The sequence below is a fragment of the Castor canadensis genome, chromosome 2 (genome assembly GCF_047511655.1).
Source record: "Castor canadensis chromosome 2, mCasCan1.hap1v2, whole genome shotgun sequence".
NCBI lineage: Eukaryota > Metazoa > Chordata > Mammalia > Rodentia > Castoridae > Castor > Castor canadensis.
The window spans coordinates 174,051,238-174,068,159 of record NC_133387.1 but is presented as its reverse complement, the minus strand read 5'-3'; the positions used below and the strand labels follow the sequence as shown (position 1 = coordinate 174,068,159).

General features: G+C 46.1%; 1 protein-coding gene across 12 annotated transcripts in view; it reads right to left on the bottom strand.

Moving 5' to 3' along the window:
* Positions 1-16,922, bottom strand: part of Pknox2 (PBX/knotted 1 homeobox 2) — a 257,000-nt gene that overhangs the window by 78,699 nt on the left and 161,379 nt on the right. For 10 of the 12 annotated variants that reach the window (XM_074066455.1, XM_074066456.1, XM_074066457.1 and 7 more), the window contains 2 exons: positions 16,042-16,146; positions 15,294-15,366 (listed from right to left, as the gene is read on the bottom strand). The exons of 1 other annotated variant lie outside the window; for it this stretch is intronic. The gene's annotated coding sequence lies outside the window, so the exon portion shown is untranslated. The remainder of the gene's footprint in view (positions 1-15,293; positions 15,367-16,041; positions 16,147-16,922) is intronic. One more of the 12 variants, XM_074066463.1, reaches the window with a different exon arrangement.

Genomic DNA, 16,922 nt, shown 5'->3' with positions numbered 1-16,922 from the left:
AAACGCAAAGAGGGGCTAAACAGAAAATTGTTTAATCCCCATTCTTTTGTTCATCATCCAATAACAGGAAGCAGGGTCAGTTTTGAAGCACCATCCCTGGACGTATTAGGGCTGCTCTCTCCGGGGATAAGGAGGGACAGTTAAGTGTGGTCTGCTCTCAGAGATGACCATCCATGAGACTGAGACATTTTAGTACTGAGACTGCCCGGTTGTGCATCAGGGGTCAGACCTGCTCTGCAGAGGGCAAAGGAACAATTTTCTAAAGACCCAGGATAGCCTTTGGCCCTCCACTTTTCTGGAGTCACCACAGGCCAGTAGGCCACTGCCCTATTACCCTCTAGGGGTCTCTACTGCAAGAGAACAGGAGGCCTTTTAAACAGAGGCTTTCTTTCTCTGCTCATACAGGCACAGAAGCCTCAGGAAACTTGACCCTCTGGAGCTCAGGTGCTAGAAGGCCCCACATCCATCCTGGAAGCTCGCTGTGTCCTCACACCCTCCACCCTCCCCACACCCCCATCCTAGTTGGTCCTCCTGAGGGGCCATGTGCCACCATCCTGGAGAGAAATTTGGGGATCTGATTCGTCCTATCAGGGACTTGGCTGGAACTCTGGGGCCAGGATTTGGGGGTCTCCTTGAGTAATAGCTGGGGTTCCGGCCTTTTGTGGAAACCTGCCCTTTGCATACTTTCTTTGGGAGCAAGAGGTGCCCAGGTCAGGTTCCTGAGCTTTGGTAGGGCTCTTGGCTGCTGGCCTTGTGCAGGCTCCTGCGCTTCTGTCACCAGACACCAGGGAATTCAAGGAGCACAGCCAAATCCGCAAATGGAGGGCACTCCGGGAACATTTACCTGGAGAAATTCCCCACCCGAACAGGCTCATGTTGAAAGTTTTCTTTTTAATGCTGAAACCTTTATTGAAGACAGTTATGAGTTGGGGGGGGGGGCGGGTTGCTAATGCAGCACTCAACTCCACAATGATATCCAAGAGGAAATAATTAGTGTCACTGATATGATCATCAAAGGAGCTGGAAATGCCACTTTACAGGCCCAAGAGCCAGGTGAGGCTGTGGGACAGTAAGTGGGCATGGAAGGACAGCCCTTTAGGAAACAGAAACAGGCAGCCCAAGGGCACCCATCACCCTGGGTCTCCCGCCTACCCCGCCCCCAGCCAGGCAGCATGAGGGCCTTAGACTGGAGCACAAATCCCAGCGTGTTGACAAACACTGGCTTAGGGGGAAAAAAATGCCAAGCTCGTTAGAAGGAGCTCATTAGGACTTGTTGACATGAAACCCATTAGACCAATTAACATTCCATTAACGGCCTGGGGCACCAAGGGGTTAATGCTGCTGGGCAGTAATTGGGCCAGGGTGCAGGGGTTGGGGGCTCAGGGCCTGAAGGATGAGAAACAAAGTCTAATTGGGAACTGTCTGGCCAGCTGGCCCAACAGCATTTGTTCCTGGCCCCTGGCCCTAGCTGGGACTAAATTGTATCCTGTTTTGAGATAGGAGGGACAGGGGAGGGTGGAGGGGAGGGCCTAACTTTCCTTTGGATGCTTACTGTCCCAACCCACCTAATCAAAACTGGACAGAACTCATGATTGGCACAGGACAAGGGGGAGGGGATATTTCCACTCTTTTTCACTCTGATTGTACTATTTTCTTCATCCTTTTCACCCTCACCCTCACCCCCATCCTCACCCCCAACCCAAACACACATACAGGATCCCTTTTGGTCCAGGCTCTGCGAAGTGAGTACCTCTCCTCTCCAGGGACTAATTTTCTGTGATGTTACTACTCAGGAAAACTGAGGAAGCTGGAGTGTTGTAGTTCAGGGTAGAGGGGTGAGGAGAGTGGTCCTGGGTGTCCTCCCTTCTTCTTCTCACTCCCTTCCATCTCAGCTATGAGGCCCTTCTGAGGGCCCCCGGAGCTCTTCTGTGTGTCCTTTAAAACACACATATTTTCATGATTTTCCTTGCTTTAGTGCAGTAAAGGCTATGGAAGTCCCATTGCCTGGCTGCATCTCAATTTCCCCATCTGCAAACTCAATTGGACCAAAGGATTCACGAGGTCATCCTCAGCTCTTGTTCCCATGATCAGAGCCTATGCTTTGAGTCCGAAAGTCTGGATTCCACACCCAGTAGAATCTGCCATTTATCTGTGGCTTGTAGAAGTCACTTCCCCTCTTGGATGGCAGAATGAAGGGATCTTCTCCCCACCCCGAATATTTGCAGACTTTACCCACAGTTAGTCCTCCCGGCATGCTTGTTGAATTGAATGCAAGCAGTTGTTTGTAGCTTCATTCCAAGGGCCAGCCAGCTACTGTTTTCTCTTCCTCCTGATTCATTTGAAAGTAGGGTGGGGGGACCCCTGAAGCCAATGAGGCAGGAGCCTTACTTCCCCCAAGCCCAGGTGCTCCCAGCTTACCCCTCCATCCCCATTCCAAAGCCATGGGCTCTGAGCCCTGCCCAGGCCGGGATTCTGACGTCTAGACAGATTTGCAGGAGGCTGAAATAACACCATGAACTCAGCAGGCAGGGCCGAAAAGCTGCATTAGTAACCTGGCTGGCATTAGCTTCTCCCTCAGGGGCAGCCACCTGAACCCTGGCGCGATCCCTTTTCTTTTCCTTCAGCAGCAAGCCTTGTCCCAAGCGACCGGCTCCAGTCCAACTCCCTTCCCAGAAGTGGCCTGTAGGTGGCATCAAAGGGCCCCTCTTTAATTGCATTATATAATATAACCTGTTTACTAAATCATGTAATCAGTCGCCTTAGGATTTACAGCTTCAGATGTGTATGGAGAATTGGACTTTGAGTCAAATTTAAAAACAAATAAAAATGAGAGGCAGCTGTTGCTGATAGTGTGATATTCATCTTTTGGAAACAAATTCACCCCAGCGCTATAAATTATGCCTGGAAAAAAAGTGTTGGTGGGAAGGAGTTGGCTAGGTCTCCTATGCTGGCAACTCAGAGCGATGAATCTTGAAATAACGGTGTCAACCTGTCACTGATTTCATGTGACTCTGTGGATTTATCTAAAGAAGTGCAGGCGTGTGGGGTGCAAGTACACACACACACACACACACACACACACACACCAGGTCTCTTTGAAAAACCCAGTAAGGGCTAAAACATCACAAACGGAAAGCTGAGCATCTGTGGGAATGCCATAGTCCTCGTGCCTGGGTGTCGGGAGTCAGTCCAGAGAAGTGGGCTGGGACAAGGATGGGGTCAGTTGGGGGGCCAGGATACAGGAGGAAGGATAAAGGAATGGGAAGCTTTAAAATGTGAGCAGGGACTTAACTCCCCAATTAGTTTTTCTGCTCAGAATGTTTTCAAAGGAAGGAGAAATGAAGGGTTCTTGAGATTGGACTAAAGAATGGTGGGAAAAGAGACAGGCATCCCAGAAACCTACTGTACCTCACAACTCATCAAAGATTGGTCTAGGAGAAACCTTCAGGGCCTGAGGATTGAGGTGACAGGAATGTCAGGGCCTAGCAAATGTCAACTCCCTTTTCTCTCTCGTCTCTCCTTATGTTTCTTCTCCTTCTCTCTCTGATTTCAGGGTGTTGAGGCAAATGGAGCTGATTGACCAGGTCAGGCTCTGAGTGGGGCCTAGGAGCCAGGGAGCACACCTATGTCTCCATTACCAAAGGAAAGACAGGTGGGAGAGGAATGGAGCAGGATTTGCTCTTCCATCTTGATCCCCTTGCTCACTGTGTAGTGAGGCTGGCCAGCTAAGAGATCAAAAATAAGCCACTGCCCCACAGTTGCCCAGGTACCAGGACACACTACACCTGGCCCAGAGCCCAAGTCCTTGCAGAATGTCACAACTAAGAGGCCCACTTCCCTGGTGCCCCTCTGGCTCCTACTTGGAACACTCACTGGGTGATAATTCCTTACTGACCAGCAAGAAGCAGAGGTGACAACCAACACAAAAAGACCCTCTGGTTACCCATAGCTTGCTGTACTACTGTCATTTGCTGTACTATTTGCATTTCTGGGATGCCTGCTTGGAAGGAGGTTCTAGGCCATTCCCTGGTATCATGACACTGGTCTCCAGGGAACAGAGTGGATGCCAGCATGAGAGATGTGAAAATCTCTCTTCTTCTCTCTTCCATCAGCCCTTATCTGCCTCTTGGGGAGAATGGGATTTGGAAGGGGTAACACAGATCCCTCTCAGCTACCCAGCCCAAGGGCCTCCACCTCCTCTGCTTTCTCCACCCCTAAGATCATTTTGCTGTTTGCTCTTCATCTGGATATCAACATGCCCACAAATAGGTGGGCAAACAGGTCATTTATACACTGTCATTTATGACCCAGCCTAGAGGTAAGCACCAGCTTGCTCCAGAAACTAGTTCTGGAGGGTGTGGATGTGATTATCATCTACCCCACATCCCTCTGTGTCCACACGTCAGTGCAGGGAGGCTTAGTGGTCACATCAGGCAGAGGATTCCACTGAGCAGTGTTTGGGGATGGGTCTTTAGCCCTGGCTGTGAGCCCTGGGAGATACTGACAATCACAGACTCCCATTGCTCCCCCTTTCACTCCTCCATGGACAGAACTTACTTTCCTTGAACTTGAACTCAAGCCTGACCAGGTTACCCAAAGAATATCCCCACCATCTTTTCCTGTTGCTGACTGGCATGTGGCTCTGACAGCACTTTAGGACCCTGAGTTCATTGGCTACCACCTCCCCTCTGCTACTCCTCCAGTCCATCGATTCTTCAATTTGGTATGAAAACAGGGACCCCAGACCTGGGCCCTCTTCCCTGGCTCCTCCTCTTTCTACATACCTGGTTCAGAGACTAGCAGAGCCCCCTTTGCTTGCTAAGCTGCCTAGCTGTCACCACCTTTCCTGGCTTCAAAAAGCCGCTGATATATTTTACAAACTGAAACAGCAATTTAATTCCCCCTGATAGCGGCAATTGTCCATTAGATCTTCCTACCGAGAAGCTTAACAATAATTCCTTTCATCCAACTGCTTGCTTCTTCTTGATCTGAGAATCAATCCCATAAATAGCAGGCAAGAGTTTTCACATTACTCTCCCCCTCCAGCTTTTAGCATTTTGATGAAGATTTTCATCCTTCTTTAAGCACTTTACAACTTGGCAATTTTTCCCCCTTTGGTTCCTTTAAACAAAATAAAACAAAACCAAAAGAAAAAAAAAGGCAGAAAAATAAAAAGGTGTGTTGGCTATAAGGGGGAAGGAAATACAGCACTTTCACTCTCTTCCCAGAGAGCAGGGTCCTGTACTTCCTCCACTGGGAGGCAGGGAATGGCAGGGATGACCTCTGAGGGTTCTATCTCCTGAAAGGTGGGTGTTATTCTGCCGCAGAGGGACGTCCTTAGCATCTTAAACTTCATGCTCACCCACTGTTGGGTACCGTTTTGCCGGTGATGTTCTACTCTTAGTATTTTTCTCTTCCAGGAGACCCTTCCCCTTGCTGATCCTAGAAATAGAGGTTGGGGGCCAGAGTTGCTTCCCTGGGAGAAGAGCTCCTCATGCCTTTGCCCAGTTCCCTGTGCATCACTCAGGCAACCCTCCAATCCAGAGAGGGGGTTCTGCCTTCTCTTTCTCATCTTAGATCTCCTCGTGTCTCTCCAAACAACAAGATTTGGGGGGGGGGCACAGGAAAGGAGAGAGCTTGATGCTTTGATTCAATTATTTTTCTTTTCTTTTAAACCTCCAGGCAGCTCCAATGATCAGGGACAGAGGTGAGAGCCTCCTGTTCTTCCTTGGGGTGGCAGGGAAGGCAGATCTCCAGGGTTCCTGGGAGCCCCATCCTTCCCCCTGAGACACCACCATGTGCTCTCCTGTCTGCATACACACGAAGAGAAACAAGTCTAAAAATGAACCCAGGGACCCAAGTCCCCCTCGACAAACCCGATTCCCAGGTTTATTATTATTTGTTGAGAGCTGACAGCAGCCACTGCTTAGGATAGAAGTTGAGAAAACAACACAGGACTGGCCCCTGAGGCTCACAACTCATTGGAGACAGACAAACAGCAGACACTGGGGATCCAGGATGAAAGGAGCCAGGCAGCTGCCACCTCCCTGCAGCGCTGTCTTCCTCCCTTCCCTTCACAAGTTTTTCTTCTCTCAGGCAGGCATGAAGGGTGAGTGTAGTCCCTTGGAGCTGGGAAGGTTTGGGAGGAAACAAAGTGAAGAGGATGTGGGGTATGGGGAGGGAAAGTCTAGGGGAAGGGGATGGAGCACAGAGGCAAGGGACCTTGAAGCCTATCCAATCTATCAGCTGTGATGATTACAGGTTCTCATGGAACTAAGGGCTTCTAATAGGTTCTTTTCTCTCTGAGAAGGACTGGACCATATCCTCTGGCTGGGTGACATCTGGTGCCAAGTTTTAAAACTTGCCTCCAGGAAAAAATAAGATGATAAAGAGTTAGCATGGTAGAAGCAAGTAGTCTTTGGGCTGGGCCCAGTTATCACCAAACATCCACTTATCTGTAGCCAAATGGATGCCCTTCCCTGGGACCTTTGTGGTGGCCAAGGCAAGCTCAAAAGAAAAAGGGGGAAGGGAGGCCAAGGTAGAGTCCACAGCAACTCCATCAGCTGGAGAGGAAGGCTGCCTAGTGGGATCCTTCCATGCTTGGTCCTCACTGCTGTTGGAATGAAGGCAGGAGCACTGACTCTGTATTCCTGATCTGTTGAAAAAATCAGTCCCCAGGGGAGAGAGGATGACAGCTGTGATGTGAAAGGAAGGCTATTGGGCAAGTGAGTCCATCCCAGACCCCTAGATTCATGCCCCACAGGGCAGATATGCCCTCTATTCCTGATCTAGATGTGTACTGCACATCTCTAACTGTGTTTCTTGTCTGTTACTAAGGGGTTTCATATTATACAACCACGTCCTTTCCCTCATCAGAACTTTGCTCCAAACCCTACTTGTCCACAAAACCTCCTTTCACTTTCTACCTCAAGACTATCTTGTCATTCAAAGCCTTGCAACAGGCAGATGTGGAGACACTGTAGCAGGATTGGTCACTTGTATGTTTTTATGTTATGGAAAATTCAATTCTTATCCACACATCCTATCTTGCTCAATGACCCTCTGCTCCCCAGGAGATAAGATCATGGCTCCACCTGGCATTTTTTCTTCTATGGGGGAAAAAAGCATATGCACGATGACTTCAAGGGTCTCTCTCCTGATGGAGCCTGCACAATTCAATTTTTTTGGCTTACTGTTGAAATGCAAAACAAATAAATATGGGAAGGAGAATCCTTTAAGACCCAGCTACCATTTAGATCTCAGTGAGAAGTTAGTCTCCTTCCCTGGAGTGAATTTTGACAGGGTGAGGCAATGACATCAAATTGATAACAACTACCATTTAAGGAGTCCTCACCTTGTACTCAGGCATTATGCTAGGTATATATGGATAATCTTGTTCATTTTCTTCAACAATCATTTGGAGTCACCATCGTGATTGTTCCCATTCATGGATGAGAAAACTGAGGTAGAGAGAGTTCCCAAGAATTACACAAATATGATTCCAGAGTCCAAATGCTTAGGGATGAAGGCAGGAAATACCAGAAGAGTAGGAATGAGACCCCCTAGAAACTGGAGAAGTGCAGAGAAGGCACAACTGATTATGAAAACAGCTGCCAACTTGGATGTGGGCCCTCTACCATAGGCCGCCCTTGGACTTTCATATGGCCCAAATTCCTAAGAATTGTTTTATGGACACCATTAACCATCTTCCATGTGCCGCCTGTGGGCTTTTATACATAGTTAATGTAATACATTCTGTCTTCCCACAGAGGGACTGCTTTATTACTGTGGTTTCTTTCGGTTGGCCCTGATATCCTGGTACAGCTATGTTGCTCCAAATGTATGCAAATATTTTTTTTGCATTTTTCTCTTATTATTTAAAAAAATTAGTGAAAGGGGGACAGAAAAATAAAAGTGTCAATACCAGTGATAAGAAGGAGGGGCCTTGTAAACATAATATGACTAGGACAAAGATGGAAAACACTGTGCATGCTGAAAGTGGCAAATCTTGAGTCTCCCTAGCAGACTCACTGGATTGGGTGCACCATTAGGAAGGAAAAGAAGAAAATGAAAGAATGAATATGAAAAGATGGTTGAAAATTGCATCTCAAAGGCAATGTGTAATTGGGAACTTGATCCTCTGTTTTAGCTCTCTGGGAGAAACTCTGGGACCGAGTGCTGTAGGTATAAAACCTGGGTAGCCTGTTCTGACCTCTGAGCTCTGCAGCTCAAGACCAGAGCTCTGACTCACATTGACAGGTGTACTATCAGTGACTCCTTCACCTTAGCCTGGACTGAGGTGTCCTGCAGGGGTCGGGTAGGGTGAGAGGGATCATGAAGTCAGTCAGTTCTCTATGACTGTCTCCACATGGCCTTCTTTTTCTACCCCACCCATGACTTTCCAGGGACCACTCACAGCTGCAAAGAAGTCTCTGTTCTGAATAAAATCTGTCCATGACTCATAGGCAAAGTGGCACCTGGCTCTCTCTTTGAAAAGCCTGTCCAGCTGAATGGTATTCATTTTTTCAAGTCGGCCACTCCATCCTTAGGAAGTATCCCCTCTTGGTCATAGTTCCCTAAGTTTTAGCTTCTTCTTTTTGCAGAAATCCCTTCCAGGACAACTTCTTTACTGAGCCTTTCTTCCTCTCTTAGCCCAGAGAAATTCCAGGCTGCATGAGCAGACAATGAGGACATGGTGTTGTTACATGTAGCCTCTAAAGCAGGCTGCCATTAGTTAGGACAGAGCACCAGAGCTGAATCCTACCTCCCACTGGCTCCTGACTGCCTCCCGTCAGCCCCCACCTCTTCTACCTCCAGTCTTGGGAAAGGGTCTGTAGTTCTCTAGATTCTACTGGGAAAACCTTTAGTCATATGGTGGACCCTTCAGCTGTGCTCAGACCTAATGGAGATGTATTTCATATTAGCAGCAAAATCTTTGAATATTAGCAACTTGTCTGAAAAGTATAATAATTCACATGGAACTTTAATCCTGCCTTTTGCAATGACAACTCATTTCCTATAATTATGGTGTTGGTTGGGAAAGATAGAACTCTCCCTTCAGCACAGAATCTTCATGGACTTCAAGTTTAAGATTGTGCCTCTATTTTTTTTTTTTCCTCTTCTTTCTCCTGTAAGATGGACTTTGTCATACAGGGGCAAGGACCTGGGGGTGGAAGAAAAAGAAGACAGTTTTGCATAGTGGCCCTCAAGGATCAATTAGGATGCTCTGACTGAGAACAGATGCTAATCTCCTGGGATCTGAGCACTTGTTACTTGGAATCTTCCATAGTCAGGCTGTCCAGGGAAAAAAGAATGAAGAATCTTCACTCCCAGATCTAGAGGCTCTGTGCAGACCAGGTGGATCTGGGCATGCAGGGGAGCTGCACAGGAGACGTCACCAGGGTGGGAAGGAGAAGTAAATTGTATCCTCATCCAAGATGACCCTATGGGGTACCAGTTCGTTAATGCTGGGGTAGATCCTGGGATAGATCCCTGTTATTACAGGCCTCTCTGTGCTTTCTTTTCTTTTTAGGCCCTGGATGTCTACTCAGACATCCAGCTTTGGGCATTGGGAAGAGAAGTCAACTGCCTCCTTGTCCTGCAGTTCATAAAAGGGAGAAAAGGATCTCACTTGTGAGACACTTGCACAGTTAGGATTATCTCTCTAACAAGAGCTGTACATGCATATGGACTGCCAAGTATAGGGAGTAAGTGGGGTGGGCAGAGGGAGATAAACAGGTAAGAAAGCCCATTTCAGCATAACTGGGGAGGTCAGAGAGCCACCCCTAAGGGGGACAGACAAATGCTAGAGAGTTGGAGGGTTCACAGGAATGATCCACAGTGGGAGGCTGGCTGCCATGTTGCCCTGATCTTTACCTCAGCTCTCCCTTCTCTTCTCAAGAACTCACTGTTTCTTCTCCAATCTAGGAGCAGTGGACACCCAAGCCCTGTGGTGGTCAGAGGGCCAGCAGCACAGGAAGGGTCCTGACTTCTTTCCTGGACAAATAAGGAAACTTGCCTAACTAAGATCATACAGTAAGTTGGTGATAGGACCCTCACTAGCATCTAGTTTCAAGTAGCAAAAACAATATTCAGTTGCTTTGTGCAAGGCCCTGTACTGGGCAGTGGAGGTTCCAGAAAGAGAAAACAGAGACTACAGAGGGGAGTAAATAAAGAAATAATAAAGGAAAATTTTCCTCAGTTGAAGTTAGATAGGGGACCTTAGATTTAAGAGAATTCCAAGGGCCAGGTAAAAGAAATGAAAAGAAAGAAGAAAAGAAAGCAAAACCTGTGCACATAGTATTAAATTTTCAGAACTTTAAAGAGAAAAATAAAAGGAAAGTAAAAGTTCCCATGGATCCTCATTGCATTAGGAGAAATAAGAAGACAATAGGGCAATGTCATCAAGACCTAAGGGACAGAGCTGGGGCTGTAGCTCAGTGGTGGAATGTTTGCCTAGCATGTGAGAGGCTCTGGGTTCCATCACTAGTACTGAAAAAGAAAGACCTAAGAGGGACTTAAGTGGTAGAGTGCGTGCCTAACAAGCGTGAGGCTCTGAGTTCAATCCCTAGTGCCACTAAAGGGGGGAAAAAACCTAAGAAAAAAGAGGTTTTGAACCTGGGATTCTGAACTCAGTCAGATTATCAACCAAGTAAAAAGACAAAACAAAGTCAGCATTAAACATGTGAGAACTCAGTTTATTTCCCACTCACCAATATAAAAAGTATCTAGCAGTAGTACTCCAGCCAAACAAGCACAGTGTTGTGTATTGCAGCACTATGAGGAAACACAAGGAGAGCAACAGACACACAAGAAAGAGTGGCCGCTCAGTGTGAGCCAATGGAAAGGGGAATCCAGAGGGAAGGTGAGAGCATCATTACACCCAGTGCTCAGGACGTTCTGTCGCAGCAGCTACGATTATATTGGCTTGGGCTCCCTCTCCTCCCTCAGTCACATCACACAATTTGGTTATGCAGTTAGTTATAATATTTCCATACCCCAGTAGGCTTAATGCCGTTTAATATATTTCTATTTTATAATCCACCTCTAGTCAGAATCCAGAGGTAACTACAATTATATACTGGAATATAAATCGTCTAAATTTTAACAAAGGAGGTAGATAGCATGCAATTATTGTACTATATATACTATACAACACAGCATATAACATATATGATAATACATAATATTTTATATAGTGTTTAAATTTTTATTTATTTTTGCTGGTACTGGGATTTTAACTCAGGGCCTTGTGCTTGCTAGGCAGGTGCTCTTAGATTTGAGTCAGTCCTCCAGCCCTTAAATTTTTATTGTTGAGATAAGGTCTATTATATAGCTCAGATTGGTCTCAAAATAATGATCTTCCCGCTTTGGCCCTCCAAGTGCTGAGATGACAGGTGTGCACCACACTGGCTAAATGTTATAATATATATTATAATAGATATAATTATACTGTATTGTAGCAGTATATATTATATGTCTTATAGTATATAACATTATATTTTAATATATAATACTATATTACTTCCATGGATACTCATTGCAAGATGAGAAATAAAAATATGGTGGAACAATGTCACCAAGACCAAAGAGAAAAGGGTTCGAACCTGGAATTTTAATATATATACTAATATAGAATATATCATATTATATAACAGCTTATGTATTGTAGTGTGACATAAACCATGACATGTAATACACTATATAATCTGTGTTACATAGTAAATAGCATACTATACTAAAAATAAATAATATCAAACATAGTTTGATTAAAAAATTACCAAACTCAAGTAAATTGAAAGTGGGAGAATGGCAATTCCCTCAACTTTTATAGCACAGAGTTAGTAGATAAATAGATAAATTACAAAAGAGGAACTTAAGAGTATTTAGCACAATACATGTTGGCCACCGAATAACCCAAATCAGAAACTGCTCAATGTGGTTGAAGAAATGATGGGGGAGACTTTTATTTTACATTGTTTGCCTTCCTCTCACACATACTTTACTTCTAATTTTTAAAAATAGCTAAAGTAATTTACATAACGATTTAATAAAAAAAAAAACTATGCTGCAATTGAAAATAGTGGGGGCAGACCTAGTTATTTTGACCCAGAAAACAGTCTATCATATAACCTAAGTAGTTAAAAAGCAAATTTTTACACAAAGAAATGATAAATATTTAGGGAGAAGCAAGTACTAATTACCCTGATCTGATCATTGCACATTGTACACATGCATGGAATTCTCACACTGTACCCCATAAATATGTACAATTATTATATGTCAATTTTTAAGCAAGTTTTTAGAACAGTATTTAACTTCTTGTTTTTCAGTACTGTGGATTGAACTCAGGGCCTCTCCTCTGCTAGACAAGGGCTCTACCATTGAGCTAGACTCCATCCCCTCCCCACCAACACAATATTTAACTGTGTTCAAATAAACACTAAAAATAAGTCACAAAAATAAGCCACAGACTCCATCTTCAAGCAGCTGCCTAACCCTAGGCTTGGAGCTCCTTCTGTGTTCTCTGCCATAGGCCACATGTTCTGCTTCTGGCATCTTGTCCCCTCCTTGAGTTTTGTTAAGGCACATATTCTTTTTGTAACAGACAAGAGCTATCTTGTGTATTTTTCAAGCAGCAGCTGTGAGCCTTTTTTTTTTTTTTTTTGAGAGAGAGGACCATGCTACGTAGCCCAGGCTTCCCTTGAACTCTCAATCCTCCTGCCTCATCCTCTAAGTGCTGGGGTTACAGGTGTGTACCACCATGCCCAACTGTAGGTACGCACTTAGCTGCAAGTATCAGTTCAAAGACTGACCAGGATAAAGCTGCCCCAGGGAAGACCAGCTTCTACACAGTTATTTGGTGAGGGGAGTTGAGTAAGTGAGAGTGAGAATCAGGGGAGTGAAGAGGTCAGGAAACAAGGCTGCTCAGAGGGCTCCTGGTCCACATCACATAGAAGGGGCCCAGAGAGGAACAGTGATAAGAAAGGATCACTCTGTTGAACTAAGTGTGCAGAAAAAGAGGCAGTGGTCTTGCAAAAAGCCAGAGTCAGACAGAGACTCAATGAGAAAAGGAGTCTAGATGAGAATCCTGATGCCAGGCCCTCAAAGAACCTTGTGTGGAGCAGGTATTGGGGAGGGGGTAGGGCTTTAAGGGGACACCTGGAGAAGTCGTACCATATCCCCCTGCTTAGTGTCCATAGTAGCCAGGAAGAAGCAGCTTTTGCATAGGCAAGAAGCACCTTGGGGCAGCTGGGATGGCCTTGGACAGGAGCTGGCCTTTTCTGAGCATTTCTCATGCACCAGACTTTGTAGGGGTCATTGTCACAGAAGCCCTATGAGGGAGCTATGATACCCCAATTACATACAGGTGACAATGGGCCAGGTGTGGTGGTTCACACCTATAATCCCAACACTTGGAAGGCTAAGGCAGGAAAATCATGAGTTTGAAACCAGCCTTGGCTACATAGCTAGACCTGTCTCAGATTTTAAAAAGGCAATGATGGTAGAAGACCCAAGTTCAGAGCTAGGGTCTGAGCCTAGGTTGGTCTGGAGTCAAAGCCTGAGCTTAGGCAGGGATCAGAGGACTCCAATAAGCATGTGCTAACTCACTAATAAGAAGAGAAGTTTCTTTCCCAAGTGGGAATAGAACACATATTGTTCCCTTCCGGAACCATGAGGAATCAGCTCCTTTGCACAGTCCATGACTATCAGGTGCCTTCACTAGCTCATGGGGACTGAGAATCACATTTGCCCAACAGGACTTGAAAATTCCCACCTGGAAGGATATTGGCAGGTAGGGCTCCCTTTCTCTATGAATGAGCACTCGCAGTGCCCCCTGAAACAGAGACTGTGCCAAGATTCAGGGAGAGAGGCCAGGACCCTGCATGAATACAGGGAGGATGAGAGAGGCTAGAGCCCAGAGTTCTTGGTTTCCACATCCGTTGCCCCATCTCTGTCTTCTAACCAGCCTCAAGGCCACATTCATAGCCCTGACTGCCCCTCAGTTCTAAGCTTGGCCCCAGCCACCTCCTGTGTCTCCCTGGGAACTTCTGCCTCTACTGAGCCTCTGGCTTCGGGGGAGGGAGTCAGGCAGGCCCAGGAGAATATGTATATCAGTTAAGGTTTGTCATTTACACGTGGAGATCATTAACGAGACTTATTTTTAAATTGTAATTGCAAAATGTAAATGCTCCCCAAACTGATGTGTAATTGCTACCCCTCCACCCCAGCCCTTCCCCTCTGGTGCCAGCTTTGCAAGGAGAGAATTAGAAAATAAAAAGGGGGTGGATTATGTAAGCAAAACGATTTTAAAAAAGAGAGCGAGAGAGCTAAGAATTTAAGTGAGACAGCTGGCAGCTTCTCTGATTGCCACACTTCCAGTATTAGCTGCAAAATTGTCCTTGCCAATTGCACCCATCCAAGCAATAGTGTCAACTGCATTTGGTCCCCAGGACAGATCACTCTGTCATTTACCAGGAAAGACAGCTAGTGGTCAATGGGTACGCCTGTATTCAGAAGTATGGGGTGGGGCAGAGGTCAGGGTAATGTTTGAATTTGCCCATGTCTCATTCACGGAACCCTTCCATTCTCTAGAAAGATGCATCCACAGTGGGAGTTAGCATTGGTCACCTCATTTCCCCATATTCTATCACGTAAGTGATGGAGGAGGCATAGGCTGGCCTGTTTGGACCCAGCAACCACGGTCTCACTCTGGAGAGAGTAGGGTTCTATCCAAAAGTCCACAGGAAGAGCCTTAGTTCCACTTCAATCTCAGAGAAAGCCACTGGACTTGGGTAACAACACACTCAGAGAGGTGTAAGCAGGTATATGAGCCTTGTCCATACTTTCTTTTTTTACTTGCCCTCCATCTTCCTCCACCACCACAGCCAGCCACTGTGTGCATTAAATTGCATGCAACATCCCTGGGCACATAGCCTCCAAATGCTGAAGATTGTCAAACTGTCCCCCATGTGGGATTTCCGAACTGACAATGAATGGCCTTCCCTCAAGAAGCTGCAGTATGCTGGAGCATGCTGACCCTCTCTTATACCCAAGAGGAAGTGGGGCAGTCATCACTGCCTGTTCTCTTTTTCTCAGACACAGGGTCCTCTATGAGCACATGTAACCTTGCTCGGGGGATCATTCACTGGTGTGGCTAACTCTCTCCTTCTTCATCTCCCTCTCTACAGGGAAACCTACTTTTGTGAAGAATTTAGCATGAATACTGCCCCCAAAAGGAAAGCTGATGAATTGTAAGGTCACAGTGTCTCTAAGACATCAGGGAAACTTACAAAATCCTTGACAAGGTCCTTTTGGAGTTGAGGCCCAATCTCACCATAACAGATCCAGCCTTAGCATGGCATACTGGAAAGAAAAAAAGGGTTCTTTTTGGATAACTGGGTTTCTAAATACCTCTTGAAAATTCTCATAGAATTCAAGTCTGTGAGATCATGAAATTACTTGAGAGAATTAAGAAAGCCAAAAAACAAAACTACCCAGATCTGATAAGAGGATTGAATGAGACTCTCTATTCAAAATGCTCAACCCAGTCTAAGGAACTATTTCTCCACAATCATCAGCAACTCTTGGGATGCAGTGCATTCACTCAGTGCGCATCAGAAGCCCTTGGGTACAGATTGGTGGGTCTGCATCCCAACTCACAGAATCAAAGTCTCTAGCCCTGGCATTGCATTCATTCATCACCAACATCCCCAGGTGATTCTCAGGTGAGAACACTTGCTCCAGAGAGTTGCACAAATGTGATCATCACCATGGATTTATTTGCATAATGTAGCTGCACCAACAACTCACAGAACTCTTGGAAGACAAGAGAGAACAGGGACAAGGCCTAATTCTCATCCCTAAACTAAGAGGTTAACATAATGATCCCCCCAAAAAACAATACAGCTTTTGCTCTCCAAGCATATCTGTGCTAAGTGTCTTCTCATTTGGTCACCTGATGCGAGAGACTTTCAGAAGAAAGGCACATCTGCCTGGGGAATTTACCTATTCATGAAAGGACAGAAAAGCATTTCTTACTGTTGGGTGACCCGTGGTCTCTGGGATGGTCTTCAGGAGCCTCACGGCCCTCTGCTCACTTCCAGCTGGGCCAGAAATGCTTCCTGTCAGGTAGAGCCAGTGCACCTGCGTGAAAGGACAGCCGCTCTTAGCAGGGGCATCAGAGAACAGGGGACTCTGGGCTCTGCTCACTGGCTCTTCTCCTCCCCAGGATATGTTCTATTCTAGAAGGAATGGATTCTATTTCCCCTACAGATGTTCCTGCCAGATTTGCCATTCAACCCTCTCTTCTCTGTGTGGTTGCTGAGTGCCCCCCACACCCTGCCAGCCATTTTGGAATCCAAAGCTTGTCACAGTCAGAAGTAGCCTATTATTGCCAGTTTGGTTTCCTGACCTCAAGGATATTGCAGCCTCCCCACCCCCTCCAAATGCACACACACACACACACACACACACACACACACACTCACACACTCACTCATTCACTCACTCACTCACACAGCTGTAGGATGATCCTGGGCCCTGGGAAGACCAGCTGACACCTGTTCTAGGACTCTAGGAGAAGTCAGAGGAAGGAGCAGTTCTTTCAGATATGCAGAAGAGCTTCAAGCTTTTGTTATGATAGCAGGCTTTGGCTGAGGGTGTCTGAGGGCAGCAGGGAGGGAAAAATCAGGAGGGCAATGGACCAAAGCAGGAAATACAACCTGTCACCTAATGGTGGCTTTGGCTGCATGAGTTTTTAAACTTAGTTTTAGGTTAAAGTCAATTAATTTTGTTTCTCAATGCTTGAAACAAACCAAGGTGTCTGCACAGAGGCTGGGTGATCATCCCTGTTGTAAGTCCTGGTCAGGCACTTCCCCACAGTCCCATCACTGCTAATTTGACCACAAGGAGGTTGTGCT